Raw genomic sequence first — 14,084 nt, 5'->3', positions numbered from 1 at the left:
AGTTAAACCTTTGTGGGCTTATAACTTGGCTTCTGAATATCCTAAAGAGGTCAGGTTTGTTTTAGAGTACTCCAATTAACAGCCCCCATTACCCCAAAAAGGAATGGAGTCATTAGCACTTATGGTTATTAAATGGCACCCAGAATTATGTTGCACAAAGCACAATTTCACATCATTCTGGGTTCATTTGTGTGAAAAGAAGGTCCAATCAGGCTGAAACGTTACAGGATGGTAGAATCTATTGAGTTGTAAGTGATCTGAACGTTTCATGATGATCGCACTTTCCTAAGGTGGTCAAACCATGTCCTAAAGGTCACCGGATCTGGTGTCACTTTAAAGAAGTAGTCCAGTTACACATTTGTGGGCTTATAACTTGGCTTCTGAATATCCTAGAGAGGTCAGGTTTGTTTTAGAGTACTCCAATTAACAGCCCCTATTACCTCAAAAAGAAATGGAGTCATTAGCACTTATGGTTTTTAAATGGCACCCAGAATTATGTTGCACGAAGCACAATTTCACATCATTCTGGGTCCATTTGTGTGAAAACAAGGTCCAATCAGGCTGAAACGTTTCAAGAAGGTAGAATCTATTGAGTTGTAAGTGATCTGAACGTTTCATGATGATCGCACATTCCTAAGTGGGTCAAACCATGTCCCAAAAGTCACCGGATCTGGTGTCACTTTAAAGAAGTAGTCCAGTTACACATTTGTGGGCTTATAACTTGGCTTCTGAATGTCCTAGAGAGATCAGGCTTGTTTTAGTGTACTCCAATCAACAGCCCCTACAACCACAAAAAAGAATGGAGTCATTAGCACTTATGGTTTGTAAATGGCACCCAGAATTATGTTGCACGAAGCACAATTTCACATCATTCTTGGTCGATTTGTGTGAAAACAAGGTCCAATCAGGCTGAAACGTTACAAGAAGGTAGAATCTATTGAGTTGTAAGTGATATGAACGTTTCATGATGATCGCACATTCCTATAGGGGGTCAAACCATGTCCCAAAGGTCACCGGGCCTGGTGTCACTTTAAAGAAGTAGTCCAGTTACACCTTTGTGGGCTTTTAACTTGGCTCCTGAATGTCCTAGAGAGGTCAGGCTTGTTTTAGTGTACTCCAATCAACAGCCCCTACAGCAACAAAAAGGAATGGAGTCATTGGCACTTATGGTTTGTAAATGGCACCCAGAATTATGTTGCACGAAGCACAATTTCACATCATTCTGGGTCCATTTGTGTGAAAACAAGGTCCAATCAGGCTGAAACGTTACAGGAAGGTAGAATCTATTGAGTTGTAAGTGATCTGAACGTTTCATGATGAGAGCACTTTCCTAAGGGGGTCAAACCATGTCCCAAAGGTCACCGGGCCTGGTGTCACTTTAAAGAAGTAGTCCAGTTACACATTTGTGGGCTTATAACTTGGCTTTTGAATATCCTAGAGAGGTCAGGTTTAATTTAGAGTACTCCAATTAACAGCCCCCATTACCCCAAAAAGGAATTTAGTCATTAGCACTTATGGTTTTTAAATGGCACCCAGAATTATGTTGCACAAAGCACAATTTCACCTCATTCTGGGTCCATTTGTGTAAAAACATGGTCCAATCAGGCTGAAACGTTACAAGAAGGTAGAATCTATTGAGTTGTAAGTGATCTGAATGTTTCATGATGATCGCACATTCCTATAGGGGGTCAAACCATGTCCCAAAGGTCACCGGGCCTGGTGTCACTTTAAACAAGTAGTCCAGTTTCACATTTGTGGGCTTATAACTTGGCTTCTGAATGTCCTAGAGAGGTCAGGTTTGTTTTAGTGTACTCCAATCAACAGCCCCTACAACCACAAAAAGGAATGGAGTCATTAGCACTTATGGTTTGTAAATGGCACCCAGAATTATGTTGCACGAAGCACAATTTCACATCATTCTGGGTTCATTTGTGTGAAAACAAGGTCCAATCAGGCTGAAACGTTACAAGAAGTTAGAATCTATTGAGTTGTGAGTGATCTGAACGTTTCATGATGATCGCACATTCCTATAGGGGGTCAAACCATGTCCCAGAGGTCACAGGGCCTGGTGTCACTTTAAAGATGTAGTCCAGTTACACCTTTGTGGGCTTATAACTTGGCTTCTGAATATCCTAGAGAGGTCAGGTTTGTTTGAGAGTACTCCAATTAACAGCCCCCATTACCACGAAAAGGAATGGAGTCATTAGCACTTATGGTTTTTAAATGGCACCCAGAATTATGTTGCACGAAGCACAATTTCACATCATTCTGGGTTCATTTGTGTGAAAACAAGGTCCAATCAGGCTGAAACGTTACAGGAAGGTAGAATCTATTGAGTTGTAAGTGATCTGAACGTTTCATGATGATAGCACTTTCCTAAGGGGGTAAAACCATGTCCCAAAGGTCACCGGATCGGTGTCAATTTAAAGAAGTAGTCCAGTTACACATTTGTGGGCTTATAACTTGGCTTCTGAATGTCCTAGAGAGATCAGGTTTGTTTTAGTGTACTCCAATCAACAGCCCCTACAACCACAAAAAGGAATGGAGTCATTGGCACTCATGGTTTGTAAATGGCACCCAGAATTATGTGGCACGAAGCACAATTTCACATCATTCTGGGTTCATTTGTGTGAAAACAAGGTCCAATCAGGCTGAAACGTTACAGGAAGGTAGAATCTATTGAGTTGTAAGTGATCTGAACGTTTCATGATGATAGCACTTTCCTAAGGAGGTAAAACCATGTCCCAAAGGTCACCGGATCGGTGTCAATTTAAAAAAGTAGTCCAGTTACACATTTGTGGGCTTATAACTTGGCTTCAGAATGTCCTAGAGAGATCAGGTTTGTTTTAGTGTACTCCAATCAACAGCCCCTACAACCACAAAAAGGAATGGAGTCATTAGCACTTATGGTTTTTAAATGGCACCCAGAATTATGTTGCACGAAGCACAATTTCACATCATTCTGGGTCCATTTGTGTGAAAACAAGGTCCAGTCAGGCTGAAACGTTACAAGAAGGTAGAATCTGTTGAGTTGTAAGTGATCTGAACGTTTCATGATGATCGCACATTCCTATAGGGGGTCAAACCATGTCCCAAAGGTCACGGGGCCTGGTGTCACTTTAAAGAAGTAGTCCAGTTAAACCTTTGTGGGCTTATAACTTGGCTTCTGAATATCCTAAAGAGGTCAGGTTTGTTTTAGAGTACTCCAATTAACAGCCCCCATTACCCCAAAAAGGAATGGAGTCATTAGCACTTATGGTTATTAAATGGCACCCAGAATTATGTTGCACAAAGCACAATTTCACATCATTCTGGGTTCATTTGTGTGAAAAGAAGGTCCAATCAGGCTGAAACGTTACAGGATGGTAGAATCTATTGAGTTGTAAGTGATCTGAACGTTTCATGATGATCGCACTCTCCTAAGGTGGTCAAACCATGTCCTAAAGGTCACCGGATCTGGTGTCACTTTAAAGAAGTAGTCCAGTTACACATTTGTGGGCTTATAACTTGGCTTCTGAATATCCTAGAGAGGTCAGGTTTGTTTTAGAGTACTCCAATTAACAGCCCCTATTACCTCAAAAAGAAATGGAGTCATTAGCACTTATGGTTTTTAAATGGCACCCAGAATTATGTTGCACGAAGCACAATTTCACATCATTCTGGGTCCATTTGTGTGAAAACAAGGTCCAATCAGGCTGAAACGTTTCAAGAAGGTAAAATCTATTGAGTTGTAAGTGATCTGAACGTTTCATGATGATCGCACATTCCTAAGTGGGTCAAACCATGTCCCAAAAGTCACCGGATCTGGTGTCACTTTAAAGAAGTAGTCCAGTTACACATTTGTGGGCTTATAACTTGGCTTCTGAATGTCCTAGAGAGATCAGGCTTGTTTTAGTGTACTCCAATCAACAGCCCCTACAACCACAAAAAAGAATGGAGTCATTAGCACTTATGGTTTGTAAATGGCACCCAGAATTATGTTGCACGAAGCACAATTTCACATCATTCTTGGTCGATTTGTGTGAAAACAAGGTCCAATCAGGCTGAAACGTTACAAGAAGGTAGAATCTATTGAGTTGTAAGTGATATGAACGTTTCATGATGATCGCACATTCCTATAGGGGGTCAAACCATGTCCCAAAGGTCACCGGGCCTGGTGTCACTTTAAAGAAGTAGTCCAGTTACACCTTTGTGGGCTTTTAACTTGGCTCCTGAATGTCCTAGAGAGGTCAGGCTTGTTTTAGTGTACTCCAATCAACAGCCCCTACAGCAACAAAAAGGAATGGAGTCATTGGCACTTATGGTTTGTAAATGGCACCCAGAATTATGTTGCACGAAGCACAATTTCACATCATTCTGGGTCCATTTGTGTGAAAACAAGGTCCAATCAGGCTGAAACGTTACAGGAAGGTAGAATCTATTGAGTTGTAAGTGATCTGAACGTTTCATGATGAGAGCACTTTCCTAAGGGGGTCAAACCATGTCCCAAAGGTCACCGGGCCTGGTGTCACTTTAAAGAAGTAGTCCAGTTACACATTTGTGGGCTTATAACTTGGCTTTTGAATATCCTAGAGAGGTCAGGTTTAATTTAGAGTACTCCAATTAACAGCCCCCATTACCCCAAAAAGGAATTTAGTCATTAGCACTTATGGTTTTTAAATGGCACCCAGAATTATGTTGCACGAAGCACAATTTCACCTCATTCTGGGTCCATTTGTGTAAAAACATGGTCCAATCAGGCTGAAACGTTACAAGAAGGTAGAATCTATTGAGTTGTAAGTGATCTGAATGTTTCATGATGATCGCACATTCCTATAGGGGGTCAAACCATGTCCCAAAGGTCACCGGGCCTGGTGTCACTTTAAACAAGTAGTCCAGTTTCACATTTGTGGGCTTATAACTTGGCTTCTGAATGTCCTAGAGAGGTCAGGTTTGTTTTAGTGTACTCCAATCAACAGCCCCTACAACCACAAAAAGGAATGGAGTCATTAGCACTTATGGTTTGTAAATGGCACCCAGAATTATGTTGCACGAAGCACAATTTCACATCATTCTGGGTTCATTTGTGTGAAAACAAGGTCCAATCAGGCTGAAACGTTACAAGAAGTTAGAATCTATTGAGTTGTAAGTGATCTGAACGTTTCATGATGATCGCACATTCCTATAGGGGGTCAAACCATGTCCCAGAGGTCACAGGGCCTGGTGTCACTTTAAAGATGTAGTCCAGTTACACCTTTGTGGGCTTATAACTTGGCTTCTGAATATCCTAGAGAGGTCAGGTTTGTTTGAGAGTACTCCAATTAACAGCCCCCATTACCACGAAAAGGAATGGAGTCATTAGCACTTATGGTTTTTAAATGGCACCCAAAATATGTTGCACGAAGCACAATTTCACATCATTCTGGGTTCATTTGTGTGAAAAGAAGGTCCAATCAGGCTGAAACGTTACAGGATGGTAGAATCTATTGAGTTGTAAGTGATCTGAACGTTTCATGATGATCGCACTTTCCTAAGGGGGTCAAACCATGTCCCAAAGGTCACCGGGCCTGGTGTCACTTTAAAGAAGTAGTCCAGTTACACATTTGTGGGATTATAACTTGGCTTCTGAATGTCCTAGAGAGGTCAGGCTTGTTTTAGTGTACTCCAATCAACAGCCCCCATTACCCCAAAAAGGAATTTAGTCATTAGCGCTTATGGTTTTTAAATGGCACCCAGAATTATGTTGCACGAAGCACAATTTCACCTCATTCTGGGTCCATTTGTGTGAAAACAAGGTCCAATCAGGCTGAAACGTTACAAGAAGGTAGAATCTATTGAGTTGTAAGTGATCTGAATGTTTCATGATGATCGCACATTCCTATAGGGGGTCAAACCATGTCCCAAAGGTCACCGGGCCTGGTGTCACTTTAAACAAGTAGTCCAGTTTCACATTTGTGGGCTTATAACTTGGCTTCTGAATGTCCTAGAGAGGTCAGGTTTGTTTTAGTGTACTCCAATCAACAGCCCCTACAACCACAAAAAGGAATGGAGTAATTAGCACTTATGGTTTGTAAATGGCACCCAGAATTATGTTGCACGAAGCACAATTTCACATCATTCTGGGTTCATTTGTGTGAAAACAAGGTCCAATCAGGCTGAAACGTTACAAGTAGGTAGAATCTATTGAGTTGTAAGTGATCTGAACGTTTCATGATGATCGCACATTCCTAAGTGGGTCAAACCATGTCCCAAAAGTCACCGGATCTGGTGTCACTTTAAAGAAGTAGTCCAGTTACACATTTGTGGGCTTATAACTTGGCTTCTGAATGTCCTAGAGAGATCAGGCTTGTTTTAGTGTACTCCAATCAACAGCCCCTACAACCACAAAAAAGAATGGAGTCATTAGCACTTATGGTTTGTAAATGGCACCCAGAATTATGTTGCACGAAGCACAATTTCACATCATTCTTGGTCGATTTGTGTGAAAACAAGGTCCAATCAGGCTGAAACGTTACAAGAAGGTAGAATCTATTGAGTTGTAAGTGATATGAACGTTTCATGATGATCGCACATTCCTATAGGGGGTCAAACCATGTCCCAAAGGTCACCGGGCCTGGTGTCACTTTAAAGAAGTAGTCCAGTTACACCTTTGTGGGCTTTTAACTTGGCTCCTGAATGTCCTAGAGAGGTCAGGCTTGTTTTAGTGTACTCCAATCAACAGCCCCTACAGCAACAAAAAGGAATGGAGTCATTGGCACTTATGGTTTGTAAATGGCACCCAGAATTATGTTGCACGAAGCACAATTTCACATCATTCTGGGTCCATTTGTGTGAAAACAAGGTCCAATCAGGCTGAAACGTTACAGGAAGGTAGAATCTATTGAGTTGTAAGTGATCTGAACGTTTCATGATGAGAGCACTTTCCTAAGGGGGTCAAACCATGTCCCAAAGGTCACCGGGCCTGGTGTCACTTTAAAGAAGTAGTCCAGTTACACATTTGTGGGCTTATAACTTGGCTTTTGAATATCCTAGAGAGGTCAGGTTTAATTTAGAGTACTCCAATTAACAGCCCCCATTACCCCAAAAAGGAATTTAGTCATTAGCACTTATGGTTTTTAAATGGCACCCAGAATTATGTTGCACGAAGCACAATTTCACCTCATTCTGGGTCCATTTGTGTAAAAACATGGTCCAATCAGGCTGAAACGTTACAAGAAGGTAGAATCTATTGAGTTGTAAGTGATCTGAATGTTTCATGATGATCGCACATTCCTATAGGGGGTCAAACCATGTCCCAAAGGTCACCGGGCCTGGTGTCACTTTAAACAAGTAGTCCAGTTTCACATTTGTGGGCTTATAACTTGGCTTCTGAATGTCCTAGAGAGGTCAGGTTTGTTTTAGTGTACTCCAATCAACAGCCCCTACAACCACAAAAAGGAATGGAGTCATTAGCACTTATGGTTTGTAAATGGCACCCAGAATTATGTTGCACGAAGCACAATTTCACATCATTCTGGGTTCATTTGTGTGAAAACAAGGTCCAATCAGGCTGAAACGTTACAAGAAGTTAGAATCTATTGAGTTGTAAGTGATCTGAACGTTTCATGATGATCGCACATTCCTATAGGGGGTCAAACCATGTCCCAGAGGTCACAGGGCCTGGTGTCACTTTAAAGATGTAGTCCAGTTACACCTTTGTGGGCTTATAACTTGGCTTCTGAATATCCTAGAGAGGTCAGGTTTGTTTGAGAGTACTCCAATTAACAGCCCCCATTACCACGAAAAGGAATGGAGTCATTAGCACTTATGGTTTTTAAATGGCACCCAAAATATGTTGCACGAAGCACAATTTCACATCATTCTGGGTTCATTTGTGTGAAAAGAAGGTCCAATCAGGCTGAAACGTTACAGGATGGTAGAATCTATTGAGTTGTAAGTGATCTGAACGTTTCATGATGATCGCACTTTCCTAAGGGGGTCAAACCATGTCCCAAAGGTCACCGGGCCTGGTGTCACTTTAAAGAAGTAGTCCAGTTACACATTTGTGGGCTTATAACTTGGCTTCTGAATGTCCTAGAGAGGTCAGGCTTGTTTTAGTGTACTCCAATCAACAGCCCCCATTACCCCAAAAAGGAATTTAGTCATTAGCGCTTATGGTTTTTAAATGGCACCCAGAATTATGTTGCACGAAGCACAATTTCACCTCATTCTGGGTCCATTTGTGTGAAAACAAGGTCCAATCAGGCTGAAACGTTACAAGAAGGTAGAATCTATTGAGTTGTAAGTGATCTGAATGTTTCATGATGATCGCACATTCCTATAGGGGGTCAAACCATGTCCCAAAGGTCACCGGGCCTGGTGTCACTTTAAACAAGTAGTCCAGTTTCACATTTGTGGGCTTATAACTTGGCTTCTGAATGTCCTAGAGAGGTCAGGTTTGTTTTAGTGTACTCCAATCAACAGCCCCTACAACCACAAAAAGGAATGGAGTAATTAGCACTTATGGTTTGTAAATGGCACCCAGAATTATGTTGCACGAAGCACAATTTCACATCATTCTGGGTTCATTTGTGTGAAAACAAGGTCCAATCAGGCTGAAACGTTACAAGTAGGTAGAATCTATTGAGTTGTAAGTGATCTGAACGTTTCATGATGATCGCACATTCCTATAGGGGGTCAAACCATGTCCCAAAGGTCACAGGGCCTGGTGTCACTTTAAAGATGTAGTCCAGTTACACCTTTGAGGGCTTAGAACTTGGCTTCTGAATATCCTAGAGAGGTCAGGTTTGTTTGAGAGTACTCCAATTAACAGCCCCCATTACCCCAAAAAGGAATGGAGTCATTAGCACTTATGGTTTTTAAATGGCACCCAGAATTTTTTTGCACGAAGCACAATTTCACATCATTCTGGGTCCATTTGTGTGAAAACAAGGTCCAATCAGGCTGAAACGTTACAAGAAGGTAGAATCTATTGAGTTGTAAGTGATCTGAATGTTTCATGATGATCGCACATTCCTATAGGGGGTCAAACCATGTCCCAAAGGTCACCGGGCCTGGTGTCACTTTAAACAAGTAGTCCAGTTTCACATTTGTGGGCTTATAACTTGGCTTCTGAATGTCCTAGAGAGGTCAGGTTTGTTTTAGTGTACTCCAATCAACAGCCCCTACAACCACAAAAATGAATGGAGTCATTAGCACTTATGGTTTGTAAATGGCACCCAGAATTATGTTGCACGAAGCACAATTTCACATCATTCTGGGTTCATTTGTGTGAAAACAAGGTCCAATCAGGCTGAAACGTTACAAGAAGTTAGGATCTATTGAGTTGTAAGTGATCTGAACGTTTCATGATGATCGCACATTCCTATAGGGGGTCAAACCATGTCCCAGAGGTCACAGGGCCTGGTGTCACTTTAAAGATGTAGTCCAGTTACACCTTTGTGGACTTATAACTTGGCTTCTGAATATCCTAGAGAGGTCAGGTTTAATTTAGAGTACTCCAATTAACAGCCCCCATTACCCCAAAAAGGAATTTAGTCATTAGCACTTATGGTTTTTAAATGGCACCCAGAATTATGTTGCACGAAGCACAATTTCACCTCATTCTGGGTCCATTTGTGTGAAAACAAGGTCCAATCAGGCTAAAACGTTACAAGAAGGTAGAATCTATTGAGTTGTAAGTGATCTGAATGTTTCATGATGATCGCACATTCCTATAGGGGGTCAAACCATGTCCCAAAGGTCACCGGGCCTGGTGTCACTTTAAACAAGTAGTCCAGTTTCACATTTGTGGGCTTATAACTTGGCTTCTGAATGTCCTAGAGAGGTCAGGTTTGTTTTAGTGTACTCCAATCAACAGCCCCTACAACCACAAAAATGAATGGAGTCATTAGCACTTATGGTTTTTAAATGGCACCCAGAATTATGTTGCACGAAGCACAATTTCACCTCATTCTGGGTCCATTTGTGTGAAAACAAGGTCCAATCAGGCTGAAACGTTACAAGAAGGTAGAATCTATTGAGTTGTAAGTGATCTGCATGTTTCATGATGATCGCACATTCCTATAGGGGGTCAAACCATGACCCAAAGGTCACCGGGCCTGGTGTCACTTTAAACAAGTAGTCCAGTTACACCTTTTTGGGCTTATAACTTGGCTTCTGAATATCCTAGAGAGGTCAGGTTTGTTTGAGAGTACTCCAATTAACAGCCCCCATTACCCCAAAAAGGAATGGAGTCATTAGCACTTATGGTTTTTAAATGGCACCCAGAATTATTTTGCACGAAGCACAATTTCACATCATTCTGGGTTCATTTGTGTGAAAACAAGGTCCAATCAGGCTGAAACGTTACAGGAAGGTAGAATCTATTGAGTTGTAAGTGATGTGAACGTTTCATGATGATCGCACATTCCTATAGGGGGTCAAACCATGTCCCAAATGTCACCGGGCCTGGTGTCACTTTAAAGAAGTAGTCCAGTTACACCTTTGTGGGCTTATAACTTGGCTTCTGAATGTCCTAGAGAGGTCAGGCTTGTTTTAGTGTACTCCAATCAACAGCCCCTTTAGCCACAAAAAGGAATGGAGTCATTGGCACTTATGGTTTTTAAATGGCACCCAGAATTATGTTGCACGAAGCACAATTTCACATCATTCTGGGTCCATTTGTGTGAAAACAAGGTCCAATCAGGCTGAAACGTTACAGGAAGGTAGAATCTATTGAGTTGTAAGTGATCTGAACGTTTCATGATGAGAGCACTTTCCTAAGGGGGTCAAACCATGTCCCAAAGGTCACCGGGCCTGGTGTCACTTTAAAGAAGTAGTCCAGTTACACATTTGTGGGCTTATAACTTGGCTTTTGAATATCCTAGAGAGGTCAGGTTTAATTTAGAGTACTCCAATTAACAGCCCCCATTACCCCAAAAAGGAATTTAGTCATTAGCACTTATGGTTTGTAAATGGCACCCAGAATTATGTTGCACGAAGCACAATTTCACCTCATTCTGTGTCCATTTGTGTGAAAACAAGGTCCAATTAGGCTGAAACGTTACAAGAAGGTAGAATCTATTGAGTTGTAAGTGATCTGAATGTTTCATGATGATCGCACATTCCTATAGGGGGTCAAACCATGTCCCAAAGGTCACTGGGCCTGGTGTCACTTTAAACAAGTAGTCCAGTTTCACATTTGTGGGCTTATAACTTGGCTTCTGAATGTCCTAGAGAGGTCAGGTTTGTTTTAGTGTACTCCAATCAACAGCCCCTACAACCACAAAAAGGAATGGAGTCATTAGCACTTATGGTTTGTAAATGGCACCCAGAATTATGTTGCACGAAGCACAATTTCACATCATTCTGGGTCCATTTGTGTGAAAACAAGGTCCAATCAGGCTGAAACGTTACAAGAAGGTAGAATCTATTGAGTTGTAAGTGATCTGAACGTTTCATGATGATCGCACATTCCTATAGGGGGTCAAACCATGTCCCAGAGGTCACAGGGCCTGGTGTCACTTTAAAGATGTAGTCCAGTTACACCTTTGAGGGCTTAGAACTTGGCTTCTGAATATCCTAGAGAGGTCAGGTTTGTTTGAGAGTACTCCAATTAACAGCCCCCATTACCCCAAAAAGGAATGGAGTCATTAGCACTTATGGTTTTTAAATGGCACCCAGAATTTTTTTGCACGAAGCACAATTTCACATCATTCTGGGTCCATTTGTGTGAAAACAAGGTCCAATCAGGCTGAAACGTTACAAGAAGGTAGAATCTATTGAGTTGTAAGTGATCTGAATGTTTCATGATGATCACACATTCCTATAGGGGGTCAAACCATGTCCCAAAGGTCACCGGGCCTGGTGTCACTTTAAACAAGTAGTCCAGTTTCACATTTGTGGGCTTATAACTTGGCTTCTGAATGTCCTAGAGAGGTCAGGTTTGTTTTAGTGTACTCCAATCAACAGCCCCTACAACCACAAAAATGAATGGAGTCATTAGCACTTATGGTTTGTAAATGGCACCCAGAATTATGTTGCACGAAGCACAATTTCACATCATTCTGGGTTCATTTGTGTGAAAACAAGGTCCAATCAGGCTGAAACGTTACAAGAAGTTAGGATCTATTGAGTTGTAAGAGATCTGAACGTTTCATGATGATCGCACATTCCTATAGGGGGTCAAACCATGTCCCAGAGGTCACAGGGCCTGGTGTCACTTTAAAGATGTAGTCCAGTTACACCTTTGTGGGCTTATAACTTGGCTTCTGAATATCCTAGAGAGGTCAGGTTTAATTTAGAGTACTCCAATTAACAGCCCCCATTACCCCAAAAAGGAATTTAGTCATTAGCACTTATGGTTTTTAAATGGCACCCAGAATTATGTTGCACGAAGCACAATTTCACCTCATTCTGGGTCCATTTGTGTGAAAACAAGGTCCAATCAGGCTGAAACGTTACAAGAAGGTAGAATCTATTGAGTTGTAAGTGATCTGAATGTTTCATGATGATCGCACATTCCTATAGGGGGTCAAACCATGTCCCAAAGGTCACCGGGCCTGGAGTCACTTTAAACAAGTAGTCCAGTTTCACATTTGTGGGCTTATAACTTGGCTTCTGAATGTCCTAGAGAGGTCAGGTTTGTTTTAGTGTACTCCAATCAACAGCCCCTACAACCACAAAAATGAATGGAGTCATTAGCACTTATGGTTTTTAAATGGCACCCAGAATTATGTTGCACGAAGCACAATTTCACCTCATTCTGGGTCCATTTGTGTGAAAACAAGGTCCAATCAGGCTGAAACGTTACAAGAAGGTAGAATCTATTGAGTTGTAAGTGATCTGAACGTTTCATGATGATCGCACATTCCTATAGGGGGTCAAACCATGTCCCAAATGTCACCGGGCCTGGTGTCACTTTAAAGAAGTAGTCCAGTTACACCTTTGTGGGCTTATAACTTGGCTTCTGAATGTCCTAGAGAGGTCAGGCTTGTTTTAGTGTACTCCAATCAACAGCCCCTTTAGCCACAAAAAGGAATGGAGTCATTGGCACTTATGGTTTTTAAATGGCACCCAGAATTATGTTGCACGAAGCACAATTTCACATCATTCTGGGTCCATTTGTGTGAAAACAAGGTCCAATCAGGCTGAAACGTTACAGGAAGGTAGAATCTATTGAGTTGTAAGTGATCTGAACGTTTCATGATGAGAGCACTTTCCTAAGGGGGTCAAACCATGTCCCAAAGGTCACCGGGCCTGGTTTCACTTTAAAGAAGTAGTCCAGTTACACATTTGTGGGCTTATAACTTGGCTTTTGAATATCCTAGAGAGGTCAGGTTTAATTTAGAGTACTCCAATTAACAGCCCCCATTACCCCAAAAAGGAATTTAGTCATTAGCACTTATGGTTTGTAAATGGCACCCAGAATTATGTTGCACGAAGCACAATTTCACCTCATTCTGTGTCCATTTGTGTGAAAACAAGGTCCAATCAGGCTGAAACGTTACAAGAAGGTAGAATCTATTGAGTTGTAAGTGATCTGAATGTTTCATGATGATCGCACATTCCTATAGGGGGTCAAACCATGTCCCAAAGGTCACCGGGCCTGGTGTCACTTTAAACAAGTAGTCCAGTTTCACATTTGTGGGCTTATAACTTGGCTTCTGAATGTCCTAGAGAGGTCAGGTTTGTTTTAGTGTACTCCAATCAACAGCCCCTACAACCACAAAAAGGAATGGAGTCATTAGCACTTATGGTTTGTAAATGGCACCCAGAATTATGTTGCACGAAGCACAATTTCACATCATTCTGGGTCCATTTGTGTGAAACCAAGGTCCAATCAGGCTGAAACGTTACAAGAAGGTAGAATCTATTGAGTTGTAAGTGATCTGAACGTTTCATGATGATCGCACATTCCTATAGGGGGTCAAACCATGTCCCAGAGGTCACAGGGCCTGGTGTCACTTTAAAGATGTAGTCCAGTTACACCTTTGAGGGCTTAGAACTTGGCTTCTGAATATCCTAGAGAGGTCAGGTTTGTTTGAGAGTACTCCAATTAACAGCCCCCATTACCCCAAAAAGGAATGGAGTCATTAGCACTTATGGTTTTTAAATGGCACCCA

This window comes from Nothobranchius furzeri, chromosome 7, assembly GCF_043380555.1.
Source record: "Nothobranchius furzeri strain GRZ-AD chromosome 7, NfurGRZ-RIMD1, whole genome shotgun sequence".
NCBI lineage: Eukaryota > Metazoa > Chordata > Actinopteri > Cyprinodontiformes > Nothobranchiidae > Nothobranchius > Nothobranchius furzeri.
The sequence above is the reverse complement of the archived record's forward strand: the minus strand, read 5'-3'. Positions refer to the sequence as shown.